Source organism: Salvia miltiorrhiza, chromosome 7 (assembly GCF_028751815.1).
Source record: "Salvia miltiorrhiza cultivar Shanhuang (shh) chromosome 7, IMPLAD_Smil_shh, whole genome shotgun sequence".
Lineage (NCBI taxonomy): Eukaryota > Viridiplantae > Streptophyta > Magnoliopsida > Lamiales > Lamiaceae > Salvia > Salvia miltiorrhiza.
The window spans coordinates 54895840-54922377 of NC_080393.1; the positions used below are offsets into that span (position 1 = coordinate 54895840).

The window sequence follows — 26538 nt, forward strand, 5'->3', positions numbered from 1 at the left end:
TATCTATCAGCATGTCAAAAGCTCAAGTATCAATATCTCCTAAGTAAGTTATATACATCGCAATATAATTGAAACTAATCAAAAACAAGGGTGTACTGCTCATACTCTCAAGATCATCCTTAGCTCTAGCCTACATCGGCTTCTCTTCTCATTCTCATCAACTCTAGCCCTCCTTGGCTACTTCTCATCCTTTCAACCCTAGCCTTCCTTGGCTCTTTCTCATCCTTTCATAGTCTATGAACATGTGTTTGAAAATCTGCTAGGGTATCTCTGTACCACATACTGTACGCCTCGTCCTCGTATCCGATCTTCCCTGAGTTCGACCTCACAACAGTCCACTTTCGTGCAGTGCCAACAGTCCTGACCAACCTATAAGGAGAACTTAAAGGTGACTCTAGGAACTAACTCTACTTGGCTCCAGCAACAGAAATAAACAAAACATAACTTAGCAAAACTCCTACTAAGTAGTACTGTTATCTTAAAACTCAAGCTCAAAACATCTAAATTCTCATCTCGTCCCATCTTTACTCAGTAGGGATCTCTCTAAACAATGATATTAGATCTAAATCATCGTGACTCAGTAAGACAACTCAACAATTTTCTCTCAAAGCCATCTCCAAAGACTATGGCTCATGATACCTCCTCAAGTACCATTAAGGTTGCGTGAGCAAAACTCGCGTCACAAAACAACTCAACATATCGTACAATATCTCATTGCAGCATGCTAATAACTCATCATTAATCATGCTATTATACTCAAGCTCATAACTCAAACTCATAACTCAAACCAACAAGTACTTAAAGCAATTGCTAATTCTCTCAAGCTTTAGCTCTAAGTTCTCATTTCATCCTTCTACTTAGAAAAAAATCTCTCTTAACAATGACATTAGATTCCTTCATCTAAATCATCGTGACTTATCACAATTGCTCAAACAATTCTCATCACAAAACATCTCAAATACATCACATCATAACTCATAATTATGCATCCTCAATCATATAACATCATATGATATAAACGCTCTCATGATTCATCATGTAACGTCAACATATGCTCTTACAACATAATAACTCATTATTAATCATGTTGTCATCCTCAAACTCAAACTATGCACCTTCAAAGTGTAACATCATAACTCATCATATAACCTCAACATCATGCTCTTCAAAATTTAATGTCAAATAAACTTTGAAATTTTACATACCTCGTTGAGTCTGGTGTGATGGTGCGCTGAGCTCACGGTTGTTAATAACTATTAGTCTAGTGACTCATTCTAGACTAAACTCAAGACTTATAATTCAGAGCTTTCCTTCGCTCTGATACCACTTTGTCACAGCCCGCCCTAACTAAGGATAGTTAAGCCGAGTGATCTACGACTAGGGATGGGGTTAAAGAAGAAGGGGAAGAAAAGGGGCGTCATTTATAGCCGTAAAACTTACTCATCTTAATAAAACTCGTCATTTTTATTCATGAATACTCAATTGAAAAATAGTCTATGAAAGACAGCATAAAACTTAATTAATATCATTAATCAAGTTATACATCATATGAAACCATTCTCTTAAGACTCAAAGTATGACATAACATACTATAACATCAACAACATCTTGCAGCGGAAAGTAGCTAGACATATGTATGAAGACATATTCTAGACAGGTTAACTATTTATTAACAACCCTGGAGACTCCGCTCATTTCAGCACCATCATCACATCAGCTCAACCTGCACATTTAGAAAACATATGCAGGGCTGAGTACAAAAGCACTCAGTGGGCACGTATGCCTAGGTATAAAAATACATGCTTCAAAACTGTAAATTGTCATGCCATCATAAACAGTACAGCAAGGGAGTTTTTCGCTAAAAAGGCCCAAGCTTACTAAGTTCATTTGTGATTCTTAAAGTACGTCTGCAAACTAAGTTCTCTTGTAATCTATCATATCTGGAACTGTGTGCCGGAGAGGTGGCCACCTCTCACGGTCACTTGACCGGCCAACCCGCTAGATGACTCACGGTCACTGGTGTACACTAGCCCTGGCAGGATAGCTATCAACTGCTCAGGACCCGAATTCGATTGCATCATTGGCAAAGCCAAAGCAGATAGATATCATACTAAAATTTAAACATTTTATGGCAAGACAATACTTGAAATAACTTTAACTCAAATATTTTGTAACGAAATAACTTGCTCAAATGTAACATTAAACTCATTTGATAGATATATATAAAACTGAAATTAACAGTTAAATCATCTCATGCATTCATTCGTATAAGAGGCCTACGACACGCAGGGGATCTCTATATACGTATAGTAAAAGTAATGCCCACCTGATTGCAGTGTTTTGCTACTTAAGACAATGATTCTCTTTCCTTAGCGCGATAGGTTACTCAGACGCTTTTGTTTATTTGAACCTTTGATAACACGAAAACATGTGTTCGAGTGAATAATAGAAAAGATAACAACAAATGCAGTGAATCACTATTCACTCATTTCTCTAACTACCCATATTTCCTTAAACAACTATATCTAACTCATATACAATCGTTCTTCCTTTATCAAAATATTTCATGTACCTTTGAGGATGTAGGAAATTCCATTTTATATTATTCATTTATTTATCTATTATAAATAAAGAATAATTCTATAAACATAAAACGTTTTCCTTTTCCCCATTTAATAATGCCAATCACCAATATATATATATATACATCAATAGCTCATTTATAATCTAAAAGTGATATTTTATCAACAATAAAACTTTAAAATCCTTAATAGGAATTATTTTGAATCATTTCCATCTCAACAAAACTGTATAGATTCAACTTCAACTAATAAACTGCTTTTACTCCGAACTCGTATGGAGTCGAATTTTATATCAATAGAAACCTCTTTGAGTCTAGTTTAATTGAAAAAAAAGTATGTTGAAAAACTCCAAGTAGTTTAAGAGATATAGCGATTTTCCCATCGCCTACCAGATTCGGCAGTTTCTGCCAACTGAAAGTCCAGATTTTTGAAAAAATAGAAAACGTTACCTGAATGAGCTCAAATTTTATATGTAGATAGCTAACACATATATCTTCATACAATAAAAATTTTAGAGCTAAATATCAACATATGGTTACTGAAATAATTACCCTAATCATCTGCCTCACGACAGTTTCAGCAGATACTGGCAGTAGACTTCTCAAATTTTAAAAGGGTAGTAAACGAAGTTCAAATAACATGAAACTTTGAACAAATATTCACCACACTCCCATCTATACCCCAGAAATTTCCCATAATATAATAGAAACGGGAATGCATCGAAATAAGGGCGTCAACTTACCCTTGTCCAAGTGAGCACTAATGGAAGTTGTCCGTCGGGGGTTTTCCGGTCGTCGTTCCGCGATGGTGTTTAGCCGCGAAGGTCTACTACTTAGTTTTCCTCGTGCGAGGTAGATCAGGCTACACAACGGTGGTTTCTCGATCCTTTTTCGTCGTAAGGATAGTGAGAAACGAAGGCCGTAAGTTGGCCGGTGGCTAAGTCGGGAATTCGACGTTGGCCGCCGAAGGATATTGCGGCCTTTGGTCAGGAAAATATAGAGAAGGCTTCGGCATTTCGATTGTTGGGTTTGGTAGCCTGAAGATGGAGGAACGAGTACACGTTCTCGGTTCAGAGCCTAGTGGCCGGTCGGCGAAGAAACAGCCCGGCGAAGGGAGCTCACTTGAGCTCTTGCAAGTAAGAAATTTAAAAAAAAATTCTTCTAAACTCTCTCTTGCCTCACACCTCTTGCTGCACTTCTATTTAACAAAGGGAGAAAAAAAAAATACAGTGTTTACAACACTCACAACACTCAACTCACAACCCGTTATACCCCGAGAAAATTTCTATCTAATTTTCTCACACCAAAAGCTTCTAACTAAGCTTTTGTCTCAAACCCTCAAACTCTCGTATTTGAGATTTTACTTCAACTTACTCTTGCTCTCTCTAACAGAAAGAAGTATTTTCTGCTTTGGTGTGTTTTTAAACTGCTGCGAATCCTAGCAATTTATAGGCAAAACTGGAATAGTGTTACTGTAGCAAAGGTTGAAAAAATCATGTAGCAAAACTGGAATACGTGAAAGTCCAAAGCAGCCAAAATTTTCTGCAAACCACCAACTTTTTTTTGACAAATTGTTAGCACCAACATTTTGACTAACAAGGGAATAGTGTAGGAATTGATGTGTTGGATGAAAAATCGAGACATACGTGTAGTGCCGTGATCTAGTTTCTCCTAGTTCCTGTAATAATTCTCCAATTCTCGTTTAATAAATACTCGTCGTATTTATATAAATTAAATCCTCAATCTTGAGATTTAATACGTGAAAGTCGAAATTAATTCGCGACTTAGTACTAAACATATAAAGCGTGAAATAATAAAATTATTATTAACATAAACTCGAGTTATAATTCTAGCAATTCGATTTAAATAACACGATTTATGAAATCGGTTATAAATCTAAAATTTCTAATACTATTGATTAAATCAATCAACTGGTAATGCAAGGTCTCAAACGTGTAGCTAAACCAATAATTTAATTATTGGTTTGATTCATGATTGAATATTAAATCGCAGCTCTGTATCTCTTATACAGACTTTTGCTGAAATAATATTATCTGAATAAAATAGTCACAATAAATAATTAAAAGAATTTTATAACTAATGCACATGTTTAATCTAATATATATTTAAAAGAGCGGGGCATTACATAATTACTAACGTAATCTCAAATAATTAATAGGCTCAAAAGAGAGTAGCCAATTAATTAAATAAAACGAGTAGCTTAACTCAAATAAATAATGGCAGCTCAAAATAATAATTTGGCCTTAAGGAAACAATAATATAAGCTCAATAATTAAGAGGCTCAACAAGGCAGCCTGATAATTATTCATGAATGGCTCGAATTTAAGCGCCGTAGCAGCATAATTTAAAATAATGGAGAAGTCCATATTAACGTGGGCTGAAAAGAATTAATCTAGCTTACTTATTCAAATAAAATCGGCCCCATGAAGAAATAAACAGGCCCGATGAATTTATTTGGGACATGGAATAAAAAGTCTATCGCAACTTTACATCAGCCCAAACTTAAAACAATTCAAGCCCAATCTTTTAAAAGAATTAAAGCTCATCTTAAAAGTCTTTGGCCCAAAACAATTAAAACAATTCGAGCCCAATCAATTAAAATTGGAAGCTCAATTCCTTTAGAATAAAACAAACCCAAGCTCAAATAATTCGGCCCAAGTAAATAAGATAAAGGCCGATTCGAATTTAAAAGTGAAGCCCAAGTCATTAAAATAAAATCAAGCCCAACATAAAAAAAAAAAAAAAAAGCCCAAATCTTTAAAACACAAGCTCAAAAATTCGGCCCAACTTAAAACAATATAGGAGCCCATCCTCTCTCTCTACTCACTATCGGTCTCTCCCTTCTTCTCAGACGCTCCCTTCGGTTCTCTCTCTCTCTCGATCCGTCTCCAGCCGAGGCGCTCGCCGCCGCCGCTCCGCAATCCGGCGAGCCAGCCGCAGCCTTCTCCTTCTCACACCTCTATTCTCCCTCTCGATTCACGGACGAAGGCAAAACGAAAAGAGAGCCCTGATTTCCTCCCCAAATCAGAGAGCGCCGTCGCCGCTGCAACTGGAAGGCCGGGAGATTCGCCGCCACTGCAATTTCTGGCGAACAGCTGGCGTCTCGTTCGTGGCTGCGTCGGGCTGTTCTTCTCAACCCAATGAAGGGGCAGCAGAAGCCCTAATTTTCTTCTCCGATTTAGAACCACCTCTCCCTCTCTCCCCGCTCAGCGCCGCGACGTTCTGTAAATCCGGCGATTTACAGTCGCCGTCCAGTTCTCTGTCCGTCAATCGGTGAACCGATGTCGTCTCGGTCCCGGTGTCCGGCAGTCCGCCACCACTCATCCTAAAGTTAAGTTTCGAATCTCCGGCTTCCTTCTTTTCGTCGTGTGGTTGAGTTTCAATATGAGTATAGATTTTCTCGAGTAAGAATCTAGTACTTAGCACTCTATGTGTGTGAGCATGCTATAGCAAGTCTATAATCGATTCATGAGCTAAGGTGTTCTCTTTTCCATTTGCGTGTGAAGCATAATGACGTTCTATGCATAATTGATCATGCTTGAGGATGCTAGATGCGTATGTTGAGAGGGTGACTGAGATAGTGTAAATACCTTGATGTATAAAAGTTGGTTCTCTGTTGTTGCTCAGTTATATGAAGTGGAACGACTGAACTGAATAGATCGAATTGTTCCTTTAAATAACTGTAAGATATAATTGGAAAGAGATGATGAATCAAGGCTATGGTTGTAATCGAATCGAATCGAAGCGAATATCAACATATTCGATTCGTATTCGTGAAATGGTACTAATATTCGATTCGTGATTCGATTCGATGTCGAATATTAAACTTGATTCGGTATTCGATTCGTTGCTAGCTTCGAATTATTCGATTCGATTCGTCTTTTAAATGTACCTTAATTTTTCGAATCGAATACTCGATTCGAATATTCAATTCGAGTATTCGACTTGTATTCTATATTATTCGATTCGAAAATATTCGATTCAAAATTCTGAATGAAAAAAAAATTAAATAAATGTTCAAGTGATAATTCCACTACGAGAATCCTCAACATAACACTACAATGGAACACAATTGTGATATTCCTGCAAGAATATCAAGCGATTCTGTATTTCAACATTTCAAAAAGTAGAAGAAACAAAAGTATCAATAAAATGAAAGCTCCTGATATCTAAACCAATTTGTATGTTATTCTAATTTTTCAAAATCTAATCATATTGCATTTACGAAGCAGGAGAGATCAACACTTAAAACCAATTTTGATGATACTCTAATTTTCCAAAATTTCATCATTTAGCATTTACAAAGTAGAAGAGAAGGCTGGCTGTGTGGGGGCGATGCAGGCGGCGCGGCGACGAGCAGCAGATGTAGGCGGCGCGACGGTCGATTGGGTGGTGGAGTGGCGGTCGGCAGGGTGGGGCGGCGCTGATCGATTGGGTGAAGAGTACTCTTGCTAGTCTGATCGATTTCAGGGGGATCCCGAGCTGAGGACGTCTCTCCTCGACGGCAGCAGGAACCAGAGCTTCAGATCTGACCAAGAGTTGTACCGCACAGTAGCAGCATCCAGAGCTTCGGATCTGACCAGTCTTCTGCGCCACCGGCTCGCGCACGGCGCATCCCGGCGCGAGCAACAGCAGCAGCACCGAGCGCACCGGCGCGCACAGAACAGCAGCAGCCAGCACACCTGCGCGCGCAACAGCAGCAGAGCAGCACCGATGGTGGAGAGAAGGCACGGTGTTGGGGGAGAGCCGGAGAGAGCGACGCTGCGGCGGAGAAGCTGGGCGACGTCGCGGACTCGCGGCGGAGAAGATGGACCAGTGCGTTAGTGTGGAGATTCTGGAGAAGAGAAGTCCTATCAGATTTGGAAAAAATGAGTGAGGGAGCGGCGCCTCTCTTTAGTTAGAATTAGGGTTAGAAACTTAGAATTAAAAAAATAAAAATAAAGGAGGGTTAAAATTAGAAGTTAAATATTATAAAAATTTTAATTAAAATATTAATATTATATATATGTATATATATAGAATTAGATTTTTTTAAAGGAGTGCTAAAATTAAAAGTTAGATATTATAAAATTATAATTAAAATATTATATATATATATATATATATATATATATCGGATCGAATATCTACGAATATCGAATCGAATATCATAATTTCATATAAGTATTTGAATATTGATCGAATCGAATATTTATTATCGAATACGAATCGAATAATTTTGAATTCGAATAGGGCAATTTCGAATCAAATCTCGAATCGAGCAAAAATATTCGATTCATTTACAACCCTAATCAAGGCTACTCTTACCTTAAAGTTTGGCAGAGAAATGAATGAATGTTTTAACTTGCTTTTCGGATACGGCGTGTCGAATGAACTGAAATTGAAATTGGTGTTGTTGTTTCAGTAATTGCAGGTGACCAATGGAAGAAGGTGGAGCATTAAGGCAAGGCTTACCCTGAGAACTTCGTTCGAAATGAGCTGGGGTTGTTCTTTGGTACTTTGTGAACGAAAATTTGCATATGTTGGGTGATTGGCATTAATAGAGGATTGGCGTTGCATACTTGAGTGTGGTGGGGAAGGGAGTGTAGTGGTGGGGATAGTATAAAGGAGTGGAGTTGGTAGAGTGGAGTTGGTGGTTGAAGAGGTGGGGAGCAAAGCTTGGTGGACAGCCCACTTATTTCTTTCTACTAGCTTTACACTTTTATGCAAAGAGTTAGTGGCTGAGTAGGCCACGTAGAGTCTACAGCTTTTGTAATATACTAGACGATTTTCCCCAAGCTGGGAACTAACCTGTAATCTGTGAACTGTAAATAAATACTGGCTTCGATTTTCAATCATCGCATTTCTGTATTCGTTTAGTATCTGCTTCCTTGTTTCCAATATTGAAAAAACTATAATATGACTTAAATTAAATCCGTAGATTTAATCTATGTTGCAGTTAGAATAATTCCTCGACTTCTAGTAGCACTAATAAAATATAACTGCTTCTGTTTTTCGATTAATAAATAACATGACTTTTTGCTAAGTCAGTTATAACTTGGAAATAATGATTATTGAATGGCTCAATAATCCTCGTCGCGTTTTTCTCATACGTTATAAAAGTATAAAGCTAAAATAATAACTCCGTTTCTGATATAAAAAAAAAAACAGGACCATAAACTGGATTCATTTATAAAAATTGCATTTACTAGTTTTAGTCATAATTAAAAGAGCGGGCTACTACAGTACATCTCCTATGTGAAACCGAAAAACCCTATATTTTTTCGATGAAAAACCAACCAAGGTAGAGTATGTGAGTCTGAGAAGTTCGGCATAGACTCTCTTGGTGACGAATATTTTTGTTCGGATTGGCGTACAGCGAAAAGCAACAAAATTCCACCAGAGTCGTGAACATGAAAAGCTTCGTTCTTTGTTGTTGTAGCTGGGTAGCCTCCGATATGGCTAGGCTATTAAGTCAGAGATGGGCCTTGAGACGGGATCAACTACAATTGGCCTATCGCTTCTGTAGACTATTCCTGGTGAGTTGCCTACCCGAGCCCGAACTCGCTTAAGGGAAAAAGAGTTCGAGCGACCGGCAAGCGAGTGGTTAGTGTCAATAGCGCCCTAGTTTTTGTCTTTTCCTTTACTGTGAAGGGTTTGGTTTCGAAGGGGTTTGTCTGTTGATTCCATCCGTCTTCTCTTAGGCGATCTCGTGACTTAAATACTGCCCACTCTGGGCAAAGGCCCCCTCTGGTTGCTCATTGAATCTGTGCAATTGTCATTGGATGCAAACTATCGGGATTTCCCTATCATAGAATAAAGATTATTGTGCGCTCTCATGAATGCGTGGATGACGACTTTATTTTGGATACTCTAACCGATCCATTTTCTTGTTTATGGGCAATACGATCCACAAAATGCTATATTTTGTATATTTCGTCAGTAGTAGAGTATAACAAATTGTCAGTTCAATGGATCGAGATGAGTAGAAAAAAGCATGCTATATTTTATCGGTATAGCGAACACGTTCTGATTCACTTGGATACGACGTTAAACAAACCACATATTTTGTAGAGATGCAGTAATGCCAAACGGTGTAGCAACTCTATTCTGCTCTAATGCTATCTTTCGGCTTCTCTGGGTAGTGCAATCATTGGGAAGTGGTTGAGGAGGTTGAAAAGGATGTAGTGCAGCTTGGTAGCGCCTTTGAGAAAATGTCACGGGTTCAACAAATCTTGTCATCCCTACCTATTATTCTTCTTTGGGCAGTAACGAGGGATCCATTGAGATCGATTCAAATTGGATATACATATTTATACTATATACATGCAAGACGTGTATCGGGGGTACAAAAATAATCATTTTTTCTTTACAGTCGTGTCAGGGTTATCTTGTTGAATGTTCGTTGAATTGTATATAACAAATTGTCTAATTAAAGAGGTTTGGAAAGACCTTCATACCTGCTGTTTGTTGATCATATGGGTGCCTTTTTGTTGTGTTTTTGGGCTTTCTTGTGTGGGGCAAATGGTCTCCTTTATCTTGATTGTTGCTTGGCTTCAAGTAATAATGCACACTTTGATGATTTGTTCACAAGTAAATTTCATGCTTTGTGTTGGCTTGGTTGCTATCTTTGTCTCTCAGGCTATGCATATTCCTCACTTGATGTAAGTTGTTTAATGTTTTGGATGCAACACCCTTATGAGCTATTCTTGACGTGATTTGTCCGGTAGATGCTAGAGGGAGTGTTTTCATTGTGATAGCCTACGATCTTATCCCTTGAGTTTGAATGTTGGTTTGTTGTGAAGTTTTCTATAGCTCTGGGTCTCTGCTCCTCTGACTGTAGTGTTATGAGCATGGAAAACCACGTGAGAACATTTTGGATTACCTCCAAAAGTGTTGATCTCATGAAAGTTGGTCCATCTATTGAGAATGGAATAACATCACCTTGAAAAGAAAGATGTATAAAATTAGATTTGGTTTGATTGTTTATCATCTTCAAGGAAAATGGGATTTGATTATAAAGGCAATCACATTAGGAAATTCACCTCTAGCGGAGAATCGGGTCCGATCGGATTGAATTGTATCATGTGGTTGTTGCTTCTTAAAATCTTAACAATGAACATCTCGTGAGGAATGTAATGGCTAAGAGACTTAGATTGGTTGGAGATGTGAATGGTGAGGAAGTTCTCTTGTGAACTATCATTTGGTGTCGTGACTTTGCTTGAGGACAAGCAAAGGATCAAGTGTGGGGGGGTTGTTTAGCCCTATTTTGTGATGAATTTGTTGGTGTTTACGTCTTATATTGACTTTTATTTTGGTCTCTTTCACTTAAGAGTTGAATGATTTGAGCTTTTGTGCTAATTTTGTTGTCTCAGGATATTGTGCTCACATTGATTGATATGTGAACAAAAGTAAAGTCAGAATTTAGTTGAATGGTCTGAAGAAGAATCGAAGTTCGTCTCGATACGAGTTCGTAGGCGAAAACGGATCTAAAATCCGACTTGAAACAATGGAGAACGGACCAAAACAAAAACGCTGCGCATTGCAGTCTGCGAAAGGCATACACGGCGGCGCCGTGGAACGGCGGGCGCCGTCCACGGCGGCCTCCGTCCCTGGGCGGTCTGCAGTTACGTTTTTGAGGGTTTAAAACCCATTTTTTAGGTTTTTGGAGCCCACTCTCGACCAATACAGCCTCCAACTCCATTTTTACTGTATTTTCTTAGAGTTTTTGTAATACCCCGACTTTTCCTTAATATGATTTTAGAAGAATTATTGAATTTAGAATTAAGTTGATTCGCTCTCCGGAGAAAAAAAAATATTTTATTTCCAACAAATGATTTATTGAAAGCCTTAAAGCAAAATATTTTCAAATTTTATGATTGTTTTAATCATTTGAATTAGCATATTGATCCATTTTGAATTTCTAACATGCATCCATTTAAAAGCCCAGCCCGTTAAAAATCCCACAACCATTTGGCCCATTTCATAATTTCTTCCTCTCCAAGCAAGCTACAGTAGTCAATATCTTGATTTTTATAAATTTTTATGAATGAAGCTCTTCCGCGTAGTCACTCTTTCCTATATATAATTGCCCACTCATTTGCTGAAAGCTCAACCTCAAATCATTCTCATTTCACTTCTAATATTCTTGTGCAGACACAACATCCCCACACAACCTCCATAAATCTCCATAAATAAAAGCTCAATCATCAACTCATCTCCATCCTCTGAACGAAGCCATACAAAGACATGACAAATCAATAATCACAATTCAGACTTCTGCAAATTAGCATCAAAATTCCATCATAGCAGAATTTCTGCAGAATTCCAGACTTGGAAACCAATTCCTACGGACACAGATAGTAGAAACTTCTTAAGGTTTGCTCTCTTCACCACTGTTACAGATCTTGATCTGTTGAAACATTCCTCATATTAAATCAGGAAGCCATTTTTCGCATAACCAAATGTTACCAACACAGCAACATCAACACATCACTATTATCTTTGCTACAACTATAGAGATACATCATCTTGCATAATATGTTTGTTTTCTGCCTTTCTAATAATGTTATTAAAAAAAAAAAAAAACTGAAAAACACAAACTTGGGGCTGATGTGTGTGCGCGTGAGTCCGGGGAGGGGGAGGGCTCCGGCTGGTTTTATGAGGGCGGCATAAGGAGGGGGAGGACCGGCGGCGGCTGTGGAGGCGGCCTGTAACTCCTGCTGTCCGTCGGTCAAGAGAGAAAGAGATGGGTGGTGCTACTGTCGTTCGGAGAGGAGTCAGCAGAGCTGCTGCTGCTGTTGACGGCGGCGGTCCGGTTGGCTGTGGCTGTCGTTCGAAGAATCAGAGGAGGAGGGAGGTGGCGATGGCGGCGGTCCGGCTGACTGCTGATGTCGGCTAGAGCAGAGGGGGCCAAGTCCGGCGGTAACCTCGTCGGAAATCGTAGAAGAAAGAGGGTTTAGGGATTTAGAGGGAGTGATTTGTGGATTTGGGGGTTTGGCGAATTGAGGGAGGAGAGAGAAAGACAGAGATAGATGAGGGCGGCGGTGGTACGCCGGCGACGCACCGGCGAATTGTAGGCAGCGGCGGCAGCGTGAGATGAGAGGAAAGGAGAGAGAAAGTGGCGAGAAGGAGAGAGAAACCGAATGGGAGAGTGAGAGTGAGATCTTGTGTCTGTGTGTGTGCGTGAGAAAAAGGAGAAGAAAAGAGAGATTGATGAGTTGAGTTGGGCTCCAGCATTGGGCCTTTAATTAAGTGGGCTGCATTTTTATAGCTTGGGCTATTTTAATTATATTTTGGGCTGTATTTTTTTATATGAAGAGAGCCTCTTATTAAATTACTTTGGGCCATGAATTTACTTATTTGTGAATTGAGTTTTTAAAGTAAAAACTGAGCAAGGGTATTATTGAAACCCTTAGCCATAGAAAAATGATTTTTAAGTTTTATGTTGAATTTACGAAAACCCGGGTGTTGCGAATCTAGTTAGAAAATGATGACAAGTCATGAAGGTTAAGCTTGATTTTAGGACTATGAGTTTAAGTTGAGAACTTATTTTGTAGGTCCTACAGAAGAGGATATTTAGGCTCTTGATCAGCTGAGTCATATTGTTTGGATTTTCTCCAAATCAGGTGAGGCTTTATTTACGAAATGTATGTTTGAGCTAATAAGCTCGGTTTTATGTAAAGTTAAAGTTGATGGTTCATGCTTAAAATGTTTTTGCTCTCTATTGGTTATTGCTTCTACCAGAACATTGTTGGCTCCGCCAACCAGAACATTGTTAGCTCTGCTAACCAGAATTGTGTACGTACACCAGAACCTGTTGTCTCGAGAGATCGGTGACAACCAGTTGTAGATAGCATGCCCAATAGATGGCCAGGAAAATATGAGCTCAGATTATTTTAGTATGCATGGAATGACTCACTTTAAAAACATTCTGTGTTATACTGTTTAAGGCATGAATTATCTTTTTCAGTAAATGATATTTAAAATGTTTTTAAATGGCTCAACCCACTGAGTACACTAGTACTCAGCCCTGCAATTGTTTTCAAAACCTTTTGCAGATTGAGCAGCTGGTGGTGACGTGCGAAGCTGAGGAAAGGTTGTTGCTGTAATATTGAAGAACACTTTGTTTTGCTTCCGCTGAAATAAATTCACTTGGTGAATATAATCTTATGCCTAACTATACTTTAAATCATTTTAATCTGGATTCCATTTTCCATCGTTTTCCCAAGTGATTGTTATTCTGCATATATATATTATATGCCTAATATGAAATGTTGTTTTAGGCTCAGACCTTCGAACTTTCGATCCTGATAGGGAGAACAATTACATCATAATGTCATGCTTATTACCTTTGGAATATGACATATTTTTCAATTGACGAAATGATGCCCGGCTCTATTGGCCTATTACCCATTTAATTCAAATAAAGTTTAGTAGTTTCTTCACATAGCCCATTTCTTATTCTCCCGAGAAATCGGGGTTGTCACAGTTTTGATAGGTAGAAACACATTAGAAACTCTCGGATTACGCTAGATCGTTGTTTCCTTTAATCAATTGTAAGTTCTATTTATTGATTTATCGAATTTTACAAGATTTCTTAGTTGCTCTTTTCCTAGATAATTGAATACATTTTGATAATGATGTTTTGCATTGATTTATGCTTTGTTAATCTTATTGCCTAGTTAGTATAGTTAGATTGTTGGTTGATTTGTTAGAGTAATACTCCGTTGAAATTATGTTGCTTTTCGTTTACATGTTCCTTACGATAAATCATGATTAGTGTTTGTCATAGATTTGCATGCTTGTTTATTTCCCTTGCCTAGATAATTATTGCTTTATGATTTTGGATTTAATTATTGCTTTCTAGATTGTTAGATTAGAACCCTAGTTCTTTACGTTGTCTTATTGCTTTCTTTGCCTGCTTCCTATCTTTCGCCTAGATAGATTTATATGCTTTATTTTAATTACGCATTAGTTAATCGGAAAGAGAATGTCAGACCCAACCTTCTGATTAGAGTGTTTAGGTTTATTTCTAGTTTTCTGTGCGTAGCATGATCAGAGCCCTGTTTAGCCTTCCTTGAGAGACGACTTGGGTTAGCTTATTACACTAGGACGACCTCGTACGATTGCGAGTCAATCCCTTAGGTGTTTTGGGTTGAGTCACCTGCCGATCTGAGTACAGAAATGCTTGTGTAAGAAAAAGTAAGGTATTGGACAAGAAAAGCATGGATAGAGCCATGACATAGTTCATGTTAGACTGCACGGTAAGTAATGTTCGAAGGCTGGCAGGGGAGCAGAGGGGAGAAAGCCCGAAGACGAAGAAGATCGTCAATCGAATTATGCATAGGTCCAATATCAAAGGTATTAGCTTTCTTTAATGCTGCCCGACCGTAACTTCTTCCCGACTTTCAACTGGTCCAACTCCCTCGTAAAAGGGGAATAACTAGGGAATACATTCTGGCGGTCGGAAGAAAGAAAAGAAGGTGCAAGCAAGAAGTATCGCAGAAAGCCCCTTCTGGCCTCTCTTATTCCTTCTTAAAAAAAAGGCTTTGCCTTATGCTTTATATATTTAATTCAAATATGATCAAGCTAGCCATTCTATGTGCATCAGCTGCTGTAGATTTACGATAAGAGAGCAAGATATTAAAGATCAAAGGCAGTGCCTATCAAAAAGAGCCTTAATAGAATATATTATAGAAGACGATATCCGTCCAAAGTTTTTCTCTGCTGTAGGGCGGTCTCTATCTTCGTGTGTAAGGGCTGTGGACATATGAATTATGTTCCACTTTTGAACAAAAAAAAAGTTTTATAGGGTTCCAAACCCAACATAGGTGACAACGAGCGAGGGTCCGAAGGAAAAGAGATCAAACACAAGAATAAGAATAAAAAATTCCTTTTTTATCATTTTGATGGAGGGGGATGGAGAAAGTGGACAAAACATACTTGCATTTCTCATCGAAGAAATAGAAAAATCAAATTGAAAATTTTCCTAACCCACCTTCGTAGAGCCATATATTGTAAGTGATCTGAAAATATTTCTATATTTATATAAAATTGATACCAACTTAATCATCATATTTATAAATATAATAAAAAATTAATTTTAACTGATTATATTTGAGCTGAATATTGAAAAAATAAAAATTAAGAAGAATCACAATAATAAAAATTGATATTATGTAAAGGAAAAAAATAGTTAAAAATTAAAAAACAAAAAATAGATTTATTCAAGAAAGATGAGAGAGGAGGGAGAATTTATATTAATCTAAATCTTTAAATAAATATAAATTTTACGTTTTAAATCAATATTTACATAAACTATAGTATCAAATTAAAACTCTTATCGTTATCTTTAATTTGACATGCGCATTAAATATATTTTATAATTGGTCGAATTTTATAATTTTAGAAAGAAATAAAACAAAAAAATAAGAGATAAAAAAAAGGAAATAAAAGAAAATTATAATTTACAAATAAACCTTCAATTTTGTTATAACTACAAAATTGTCACTCAATGTTGAAATTAATTTCAAATCGAAAGTTGTGTTTTTAATATACTAGCATTTGTACCCGTGCAACGCACGAAAAATATTTTTATATTTTATTATATATAAAATTGATTATCATTTCATTATTATATAAAAATTCTAAATATAGTTAAAAACAATATAATTTAAGATAAATATATTTTGTTTACTATAAAAATAATAAAGAATAATTCATATTAATAAAAAATGATATTGTGAACAAAGAAAACAATATAAGTTAAAAGATAATTGAAAAAATAGATTTATTAAAAAAAAAAGATGAGAGATGAGAGAATTTTCTTAAGTTTTAATCTTTAAGAGCACCTCCAACGCTGGGTGCGAAGGCCGGATCGAACCCGGCCTATCGCACCCGCCGGCATTGCTGCACCCGGGTGCAGTGGGTGTGGGGCGATGGAACGCACCAGCAGCCTGTGGGAGCGAAGGCGGGGGCGTGTTTACACGCGCCCATTTTCAAACCAAAAAAAAAAGGAAAATTAAAAAAAAAATTAAAATCGGCAATAGCCATTTTTTTCTATCCGTTTTTTTCTTTCCGTTGGCTTTTTTTTTTTAATTCTTAACACCTATATATATATATATCAACAAATACCTCAAACATTCATCATTCTCCTCATTTTCTTCTTCATCTTCTACTTATAGTATTTCAACAAATAGCAATGGAAGGCGATTGGAGCAACTATTGGCGTGAACACCCTCAAAATCCATCCCCCGGCGAATCAAATGCTTCCAGGCAAGGATTCTCGCCGTTCACGCAAGAATCGAATGCCTTTCAAGCGGCGGCCACCAATTTGAACCCCCGCTTTGCCGCCGTTGCCGACCCCGAGCCCGACGTGGAGGAGATTGCTTCTATGCCGGCGGCCAAACGTAGCAACTATTATCCGCCAGAAACGGTGCTAATTTGCCGTTTGTATCTCGAGCACACCCACGAGTCTGTGGTGGGTGTCGACCAAAAAGGGGCGAAGTTTTGGGGCTCCCTCTGCACCCAATACAACGCTGAAAAGCCCCGAGGATCTATTTCACGCGACGTCACGCAAATCAAATCTCATTTTCAACGGGTGGCGAAGGATTCGAAGAGGTTTGAGGCCATGCACAAAAAATGTCACGATCAATGGAAATCAGGCATGATGGTCAAATCGTGGAGCAAGCAGAGGCAATGTGGCTAGCCGAGTACCGTGTTCTGTTCCGGTATCCGCATGCATGGAAGATCTTGCGCGAGTCCAAGAAATTTGCAAGTCTCGGCGAGGATGTTCATTCGGACAAACGATCAAAGGGCTCCGACTGTCACGACCGAGCCTAATTAAGGATAATTAAGCCGGGAAAACCGTGACTAAGGGAGGGATATTAGAAGCGGGGTAGAAAGGGGATAATTAAACAAGGAAGGATCGTATTTAATCATTATTAACAAAAAGAATATTTATAATATGACAAAGGTTCGTCATATTGACTCGCATAAACTAGTAAGTTCGGATAACTCCGACTTAGCCAAAATAACATAAATCTTTTGAGTACGCAGCGGAATAAGGTTCTGACTACACGTATGAAGACATGTATCCCCAGAGTTCATTAATACATAAGGATAAGACAAAAATGTTCCGCTCGTCACTTCATCACCACCACCAGCTGCTCAACCTGCACATTTAGAAATATATGCAGGGCTGAGTACAAAAGTACTCAGTGGGCACGTATGCCTAAGTATAAAAATACATGCTTCAAAACTGTAAATTGTCATGCCATCATAAACAGTACAGCAATGGAGTTTTAGCTAAAAGGCCCAAGCTTACTAAATTCATTTGTGATTCTTAAAGTTCGACTGCAGTCTAAGTTCTCATAATCTATCATATCTGAAGCTGTGTGCCGGAGAGGTGGCCACCTCTCACGGACACTTGACCGGCCAACCCGCTCGATGACTCACGACCCTGGGTGTACACTAGCCCCGGCAGGATAGCTATCAACTGCTCAGGACCCGAATTCGATTACATAACTTGGCAAAGCCACATCAGATAGATATCATACTGAAATTGAAACATTTTATGGCAAGACAATACTTGAAATAACTTCAATTCAAAGATTTTGTCATGAAATAACTTGTTCAACTATAACATGAAACTCATTGATATATATGAAAGTAATGCACACCTGATCCTCAGTGTGGAAGAGAGGTGATCTTAAGCGGTGGTACCGTCCTGTGAACCAATTCCTACAAGATGAGTTCTTAATGCTTAGCACATACCATAGAGAACAAAAACCGTTGTCTACTTAGGATCTCTAGGTCAACCTATTCCCGGACTTACAACGCAAAATCGAACCAGGGATTATGTATTTTACATACGTTAGCTTATCTTGATGCCTTATCTAGTTTAACTCACTCATTTTCATGAAAACTTTGCACAAAACATATCCCAAACTCGTCATGCACATATACATAATATTTCATGAAACATCCTTTAAAACCAACTTTCAAACTTAGAAAATAATTCAACAACTTGAGCTCTTAAGGGGCTGTTTTGCAACAGACAGCAATTCTATCTCGGATCTCTAAATGAGACTCCAAAGGACATTCTGGAAACTAGGCATTTCAAGGATCATTCTCCAATTTGAATCGAATGAAACGGAGTTCAAACGAGCAAGATATGCCCACTCAAAGATGGGTACTTAACAAGCAAAAATCTGGAAATTTCAGATTTCCAGATTAGAACCAAGTCTATGGACCATCTTTAAAAATTCATATCTCCCATTACAAAAGGCCACTGGGAACTCCAAGGGTCAATCCGAAAACTAGGGAGAGAGTGTAACACTCTCCAGTTGAATTTACCCCAAGAAGATTCATGGTTTAGGAGATATTAACATCCAAAGTTCAGTGCACAAAAAGAGTTCAAGTTCGGCAGATTCAAAGTTAAAATCAGAAAAACCACTTTAGGCTTTACCAAAAATTCTATAAATAAACAAATAAGTTCCTAACATGTCAACGAATATTCAGTAGAAGAATGGGCTTGAGAATCAAAGATTTAGGTTGGCCTTTGCCTCCTCAAAGTCGTAGGTTTGTAAAACCTACTGGATGGTACAAAGAATAAGAACTAGATTTCAAGAATTTATATCGGTTGTTTTCCTTAGTCAAAAATGGTGAGGCCGATACCAAAAGAAAGATACGGGAGTCTAGAGTGACATATTAAAGTTTCAAAGGTTTTCACCGATTGAAACTTGACTTATGGCCTCCCAAAGATTGTTTACCAGAAACGCATTCCAGACAGGCAGTGATGTTCAAAAAATTCATAAATAAAAATACGAGCTCCAAATATTCTAAAATTTTACCATAGTATATAAAACATATTAAACACGGTATACAATTAATTTGGGAATTTTTGGGGACCGTTTGGATGGCTGGAATCGCCTTGCAAAATACTGCCAGAGCAGTGTGCTTATGGCAGATTCGCTGCCTTACCTCATGCACGGTTTTTCACCCAATAAACTCTACCAAAATGAACATCTAAAATCATAAAACATATCCTCACATAATATATCACACATATGTGTAAAAATCCATAGCCATAAAGCTTTTTCAGTTGAGAAAATCAAAGAAAAACTCACCCTCGAAGCACAACCTTCACTCTAACTTTACGCCCTAGTTTTTCCACGCTCTCCCTTGCTTTGATACTTCTCTTGGGGCTTCAAGGGCTTCTATGGAGTGTGATAATGGTGGGAGAAAAGTTGTGAGAGTGGGGGAAGGAGGAGGGACGAAAATGGAGGGGATATGGAGGGGGAGTGATGCTTTAGGCTTTGTAGAGAGAGTTAAAGAGTATGGAGGAAGTTGCATAAGCCAACTCTTGGCTTTAGGGAGGGGGAGAGCACGAAAATGGGGCCTAGGGGAGGGTAGGGTGGCTGCCACCAATGCATGAGTGCATTGGTTGTGAGGCTCTTGCACTTCCCATGCATTTTGGTAGTTCCCAATGCATGTAATGATCACCTTTGTCCCCTTTTGAATTTAGAAAGGTGGCTGATGTGTAAGTGGGTTTTGGGGCTGAAATGGGCTGCATTTCGGCTCTAAAATAGGGCCTTAAAATCGGCCCAAGCCTCTCCAATGATCGGCCCACCCTTCGGCCCATTCTACGGGCCCGAAATCGCTAAAACCCGAACTAAAACAAACGCATATTCGAAATAAATATGCACTTTGCTTTTCATACTTTGAAATGAAAATAAATATACATAATGATTTAAATCAACATCACACGGAAATATAAAATAATCATCTTCTTATTTTCCATTTTTCTTAAGAGAAAACCTAGGCATCAAGACTCATTAAATCATCGCGAGGATAATTATTCTGTTTAATCGGGAATTAGGGACCTATCATATCCTAATAATATCAATATGATATTATGAATCCTAGGATTGAAAATTCGGGGTATTACACCGACGGTCTTCCCACAACGACTTCTAGCGACGCGAGTATCTCCACCCGGTCCCAAGGGCAAAAGGCGGCCAAGAGAGACAAACGGAAATGCAAGAAAAAGGCCGAAGAGACGTCGGAGGCTAACCAAAAAGCTCTCGGGTACATGGCGAATATGGTGACTGCAATGGAAACGTTTTCCCAAGTTCAACGTGACCTCGCCGATAGCATGTTGATGAGCCGGGACACCTCTCAAATGAATCCCGACGAATTGGCGTTTCACATGTGCAAGGTGGCGGAGATCAAGCAACGAAACAACATCCGCTAGATTTTTAGGATTTTTTATTTTATGTTTGTTTTAATTTAAGTAATTTAGGATTTTAATTTCTTGTATTGCAACTTTAATTCAATCAATGTAGGATTTGAATTTGAATTCAATGAAATTTTAATTTATCAATTATTGTAAATTTAAAATGGAAACTAGAATAAAACTATATCAAAAATAAAATAAAATCCATTGCACCCAAGTGAGTGCAATACCATTGCTGGAGTGGGTGCAAGCGTTGGAGGTGCTCTAAACAAGCTAGTAAGTGAGCCGTCGAAATTCGACGGGGTCTATTAAAATATAAATTTATGAAATTATTAATGTATTTTTTGTTTCATGAATTTTTTTCACTAAAATAAAGAATTTAATGAAATTGTTTAAAGTAAAAAATTATAATATTTATTTGAAATTGACAGACCTAATTTAAATATTTTATGAAATTTATATGTAAGCAGAGTTTTGATCCAAAAAATATTAAAAGAGAAATTGAAACAATTATTTGAAACGCAGCTATATTATATGTCTGTAGTTGGAATTAGTAATTTAAAAAAATAAGAAAAGAATAAATTATATAATATCACTATTGACTTAAACTTTAAAAGTTTGAATAAATTATTAAATTTCCAATTACCTCATAATCTATCAAAAATTTCATCATACATCACGTTAGTTGTTGCGTATGACCTCTTTTTTTATTGACTTTTGAGATTGCCGCGTAGAGTTGTCCATAACTAAAAATAGGTTTAGACAGGTATAATCATACATTTGAAAGAGATTATCTATGATTTTTATTTATTGTCGACATAGCAAAACAAACACTCAAAGAGAATTGCCTTCTCTGGAAGTCTGGAACCGAATTGGAAATTTAGTGAGTTGCGATGAAATTGTAATCATTCTAGCTATATAAAATTTCTTGCGCGTATTTTTTTCCTGAAATGAGTTTGCATTCACTTACGTGTTCCACAAGTTTAGTTACTATCAGTCTGGTGCAATTGCAAAGCTCATTAGATTGATCATATTTTTTAGAAGCGTGATTATGCATTTCTCTTTCAATTTAATTTCATGAATCGACAATCCTAAACACTTGATCGTGTCGAGGTATTCAAATAAGAATATCTGTTCATCGAGGTCAATTTGTCCATCTTATTTGCAAATGCTGTCTGAACGTAGGTAAACCCTTTATTTGGTATACATTAGAGACATGACGTAATCATTTATTATATCAACCATCTCATTAGGGACTAAGATAGCTCTATTCTTAAACTTTTCTGTATCAAATGCATTATTATTATGTTATGGATATAAATAATTTTTTCTCGATTTGTGAAATATTAATATAATGATTTTTAGATATTTAATGGTTTTTGTATATGAAAACTAATTAAAATTTAGAAAAAAAAAAAGAATGAATGAATGAGGATTGCGGAAAATGAGTGTTATACGACGTCACATAGAATAAAATTTATTTTGTTGGAATATTAATATAATGATTTTTAGATATTAAAATTGATAAAAATCTAAAAAAAAAAAAAAAGAATGAATGAGAATGGAGTAATTATAATGAATGAGAATTTATAATCTATCATCTCCATAAATGAATATTAGCGGATAGTGCATCGGAAGATTGAAATGACTAAATTCATTCAATCGTATAAGTTCATCAGTGCTCTTTTGAACAATGGAATCAATTTATTTATATTTGAAGGAATAAATGTTAACAATTGAATTTAATAGTTATATATATATATATATATATATATATATATATATGGGGTAGTTCAAAGAAAAACCATTTTATTGTAAGAACTTAGAACTAATTATTTTTCCATCTTAACGGCGATATGATTAAATCATATTTCAAAGGTTGTTTTTTAAGATCAACTTTGTTGTGATTTTTAATGGATCTATAGTATTTTTCTATTTATTCCTAATATACAGTAGGTATTAGAGGCAAATTAAAATGTAATAAATTTTAAATCGTGTCCATTAAAGTATTATTGATTAAGGGTATAGAATTAGTTCTACATTCTTATCTTAAGGGTGGTTTTTATTTTAACCTGTCACGACCGGTCTTAACTAAGGATAGGTAAGCCGGGAAACCGTGACTAGGGAAGGGAAATTAGGAGAGGGGACAGAAAAGGGGTGATAAATAATAATAAAGGAATTGAACTAAGATTGAGACATCATATGAGAAAAAAAACACACATAAATAGATAAGAGCGAGTATTCGGTCAAGAGTATCCGATTTAAGTGTTTATACAATAACTTGATTTGACAATCCAACATAATAGGATAATATGCATCATAACTGAGTGTTCGCAGCGGAAATAGAACGTGATACATGTATGAAGACATGTATCGCCAAGAGTTTATTTAGTAAATATGACAAAGCTCCGCACGACACCCCATCATCACTCATCACTGCTCAACCTGCACATTTAGAAATACATGCAGGGCTGAGTACAAAGTACTCAGTAGACATATGCCGAAAATCATATACATACATAATAAATGTAAATTGTCATGCCATTTCAATAGTATAACCAAGGGTTTTTACTTAAAAAAGCCCTAAGCATACTAAATTCATTTGTGATTCTAAAGTTCGTCTGATCAGACTAAGTTCTTTTGTAATCTATCATATCTGAATCTGTGTGCCGGAGAGGTGGCCACCTCTCACGGTCACTTGACCGGCCAACCCGCTAGATGACTCACGGTCACTGGTGTACACTAGCCAAGGCAGGATAGCTATCAACTGCTCAAGACCCGAATTCGATTACATGATAACTGGCAAAGCCATATCAGATAGATATCATACTGAAATTAAAACATTTTATGGCAAGACAATACTTGAAATAACTTCAACTCAAAGATTTTGTCATGGACTAACTTGCTTGAACGTAACATTTAAGCTCATTTGATATATACGAAAGTAATGCCTACCTGATTGCAGTGTTTTGCTACTTAAGACAATGATTCTCTTTCCTTAGCGCGATAGGTTACTCAGGCGCTTTTGTTTATTTGAACCTTTGATAACACGAAACATGTGTTCGAGTGAATAATAGAAAATATAACAACAAATGCAGTGAATCACTATTCACTCATTTCTCTAACTACCCATATTTCCTTAAACGACTGTATCTAACTCATATACAATCGTTCTTCTTTTATCGAAATACTTCATGTACCTTTGAGGATGTAGGAAAGCCCATTTTATATTATTCATTTATTTATCCATTATAAATAAAGAATAATTCATAAAATATTTTCCTTTTCCCCATTTAATAATGCCAATCAATATATATATATATTGCTACTTTTAAAAGAACTAATAAGTCATTCATAAATTCTAAACATTAATTCCTGATGAAAATTTCATTGTGAGATTTTAGGAACATTTGTAAAAATATTTTAAAATAATAAAAGGAGTTAACTATAAAAAGAAATTTTCGAGAAGATCTAATAATTTTAATATTTTAACCATTTAATTAATAAATCTTTAATATTTCATTTATCAACTATTCCATCTACTATAATTTTACCAACAAGTTCTCATGAAATATTTCTCAGAATATTTATATATATCTCAATAGCTCATTTATAAACTAAAAGTGATATTTTATCAACAATAAAACTTTAAAATCCTTAATAGGAATTATTTTGAATCATTTCCATCTCAACAAAACTGTATATATTCAACTTCAACTAATAAACTGCTTTTACTCCGAACTCGTATGGAGTCTAATTTTATATCAATAGAAACCTCTTTGAGTCTAGTTTAATTAAAAAAAAAGTATGTTGAAAAACTCCAAGTAGTTTAAGAGATATAGCGATTTTCCCATCGCCTACCAGATTCGGCAGTTTCTGCCAACTGAAAGTCCAGATTTTTGAAAAATAGCAAACGTTACCTGAATGAGCTCAAATTTTATACATAGATAGCTAACACATATATCTTCATAGAATAAAAATTTGAGAGCTAAATATCAACATATGGTTACTGAAATAATTAACCTAATCATCTGCCTCACAACAGTTTTAGCAGATACGGGCAGTAGACTTCTCGAATTTTAAAAGGGTAGTAAACGAAGTTCAAATGATATGAAACTTTGTACGAATATTTATCACACTCCCATCTATACCCCAGAAATTTCTCATAATATAATAGAAACGGGAAGGCATCGAAATAAGGGCGTCAACTTACCCTTGTCCAAGTGAGCACTAATGGAAGTTGTTCGCCGGGGTTTTTTTCTGGTCGTCGTTCCGCGATGGGGTTTAGCCGCGAAGGTCTACGACTTAGTTTTCCTCGTGCGAGATAGATCAGGCTACACAACGGTGGTTTCTCGATCCTTTTTCGTCGTAAGGATAGTGAGAAACGAAGGCCGTAAGTTGGCCGGTGGCTAAGTCGGGAATTCGACGTTGGCCTCCGAAGGATATTGTGGCCTTTGGTCGGGAAAATATAGAGAAGGTTTCGGCCTTTCGATTGTTGGGTTTGGTAGCCTAAAGATGGAGGAACGAGTACACGTTCTCGGTTCAGAGCCTAGTGGCCGGTTGACGAAGAAATGGTCCGGCGAAGGGAGCTCACTTGAGCTCTTGCAAGTAAAAAAAAACAAATCTCCTAAACTCTCTCTTGCCTCACACCTCTCGCTGCACTTCTTCCTTCTGCAGAACTCTCCTCAATTTATAGAGGAGTTTCTGCAGACAACAGAATCAAAATGGTGGAAATTTTGGTACCTGGAGTTGCAACTTTTGAAGATTTGATCGTTGAAATTTACATCCTTTGACAATTGTGATCTTACCGTGAAATTTCTTTCTCGGCGTGCTGAAGCTTTTGAAAATTGTGGATATTGGCGTGATTTTCTTCTCCTACAGGAGACTTTGGGGTGTGATGGAGTTCAGATATGCTACAGGAAGAAATCTGCAATCTTTACAATCTCCTTCTGCAGTAATGGTGTATTGGAGGGGAAGGTGAATAGTATAGGGAATAGTGTAGGGAATAGTGTAGGAAATAGTGTAGGAATTGATGTGTTGGATGAAAAATCGAGACATACGTGTAGTACCGTGATCTAGTTTCTCCTAGTTCCTGTAATAATTCTCCAATTCTCGTTTAATAAATACTCCTCGTATTTACATAAATTAAATCCTCAATCTTGAGATTTAATACGTGAAAGTCGGAATTAATTCGTGACTTAATACCTTAACTCATATAATGCGAAATAATAAAATTATTATGCATATGATCTCAAGTTATAATTTTAGCAATTTGATTTAAATAACACGATTTATAAAATCGGTTATAAATCTAAATTTTCTAATAATATTGATTAAATCAATAAACTGGTAAAACAAAGTCTCAAACGTATAGTTAAACCAATAAATTTAATTATTGGCTTCATTCATGACTGAATATTAAATCGCAGCTCTGTATCTCTTATACAGACTTTTGCTGAAATAATATTATCTGAACAAAATAATCACCATAAATAATTAAAAGAATTTTATAACTAATGCACATATTTAATCTAATATGTATTTAAAAGAGCGGGGCATCACATAACCAAATTAAAGTATTATATACTTTGGAACCTGAATTGGTCTGCCATGAGGTCGAAGATAATTTTTTAGGGAATATAAATAGAATTAATAACATCAAAGTCATATATATTAAATTAAAGTAAATCAAGTACGTTTTAAAATTGAAACTGGA

The 26538-nt window shown here is 36.7% G+C and overlaps 3 long non-coding RNA genes across 3 annotated transcripts; 1 reads left to right on the plus strand and 2 right to left on the minus strand.

Moving 5' to 3' along the window:
• Positions 1 to 713: 713 nt before the first annotated feature.
• Positions 714 to 4715, minus strand: LOC130995035 (uncharacterized). Its single transcript, XR_009092019.1, has 3 exons — positions 3325 to 4715; positions 2327 to 2410; positions 714 to 1723 (listed from the first exon to the last, which is right to left on the minus strand). It is a non-coding gene; the product is annotated as an uncharacterized LOC130995035 (long non-coding RNA).
• Positions 4716 to 11714: 6999 nt separating this feature from the next.
• LOC130994996 (uncharacterized) lies at positions 11715 to 13955 on the plus strand. Its single transcript, XR_009091976.1, has 2 exons — positions 11715 to 13209; positions 13642 to 13955. It is a non-coding gene; the product is annotated as an uncharacterized LOC130994996 (long non-coding RNA).
• A 3600-nt stretch (positions 13956 to 17555) lies between these two features.
• Positions 17556 to 19930, minus strand: LOC130995034 (uncharacterized). The gene is made up of 3 exons (XR_009092018.1): positions 19714 to 19930; positions 18265 to 18325; positions 17556 to 17757 (listed from the first exon to the last, which is right to left on the minus strand). It is a non-coding gene; the product is annotated as an uncharacterized LOC130995034 (long non-coding RNA).
• Between the last annotated feature and the right edge of the window lie 6608 nt (positions 19931 to 26538).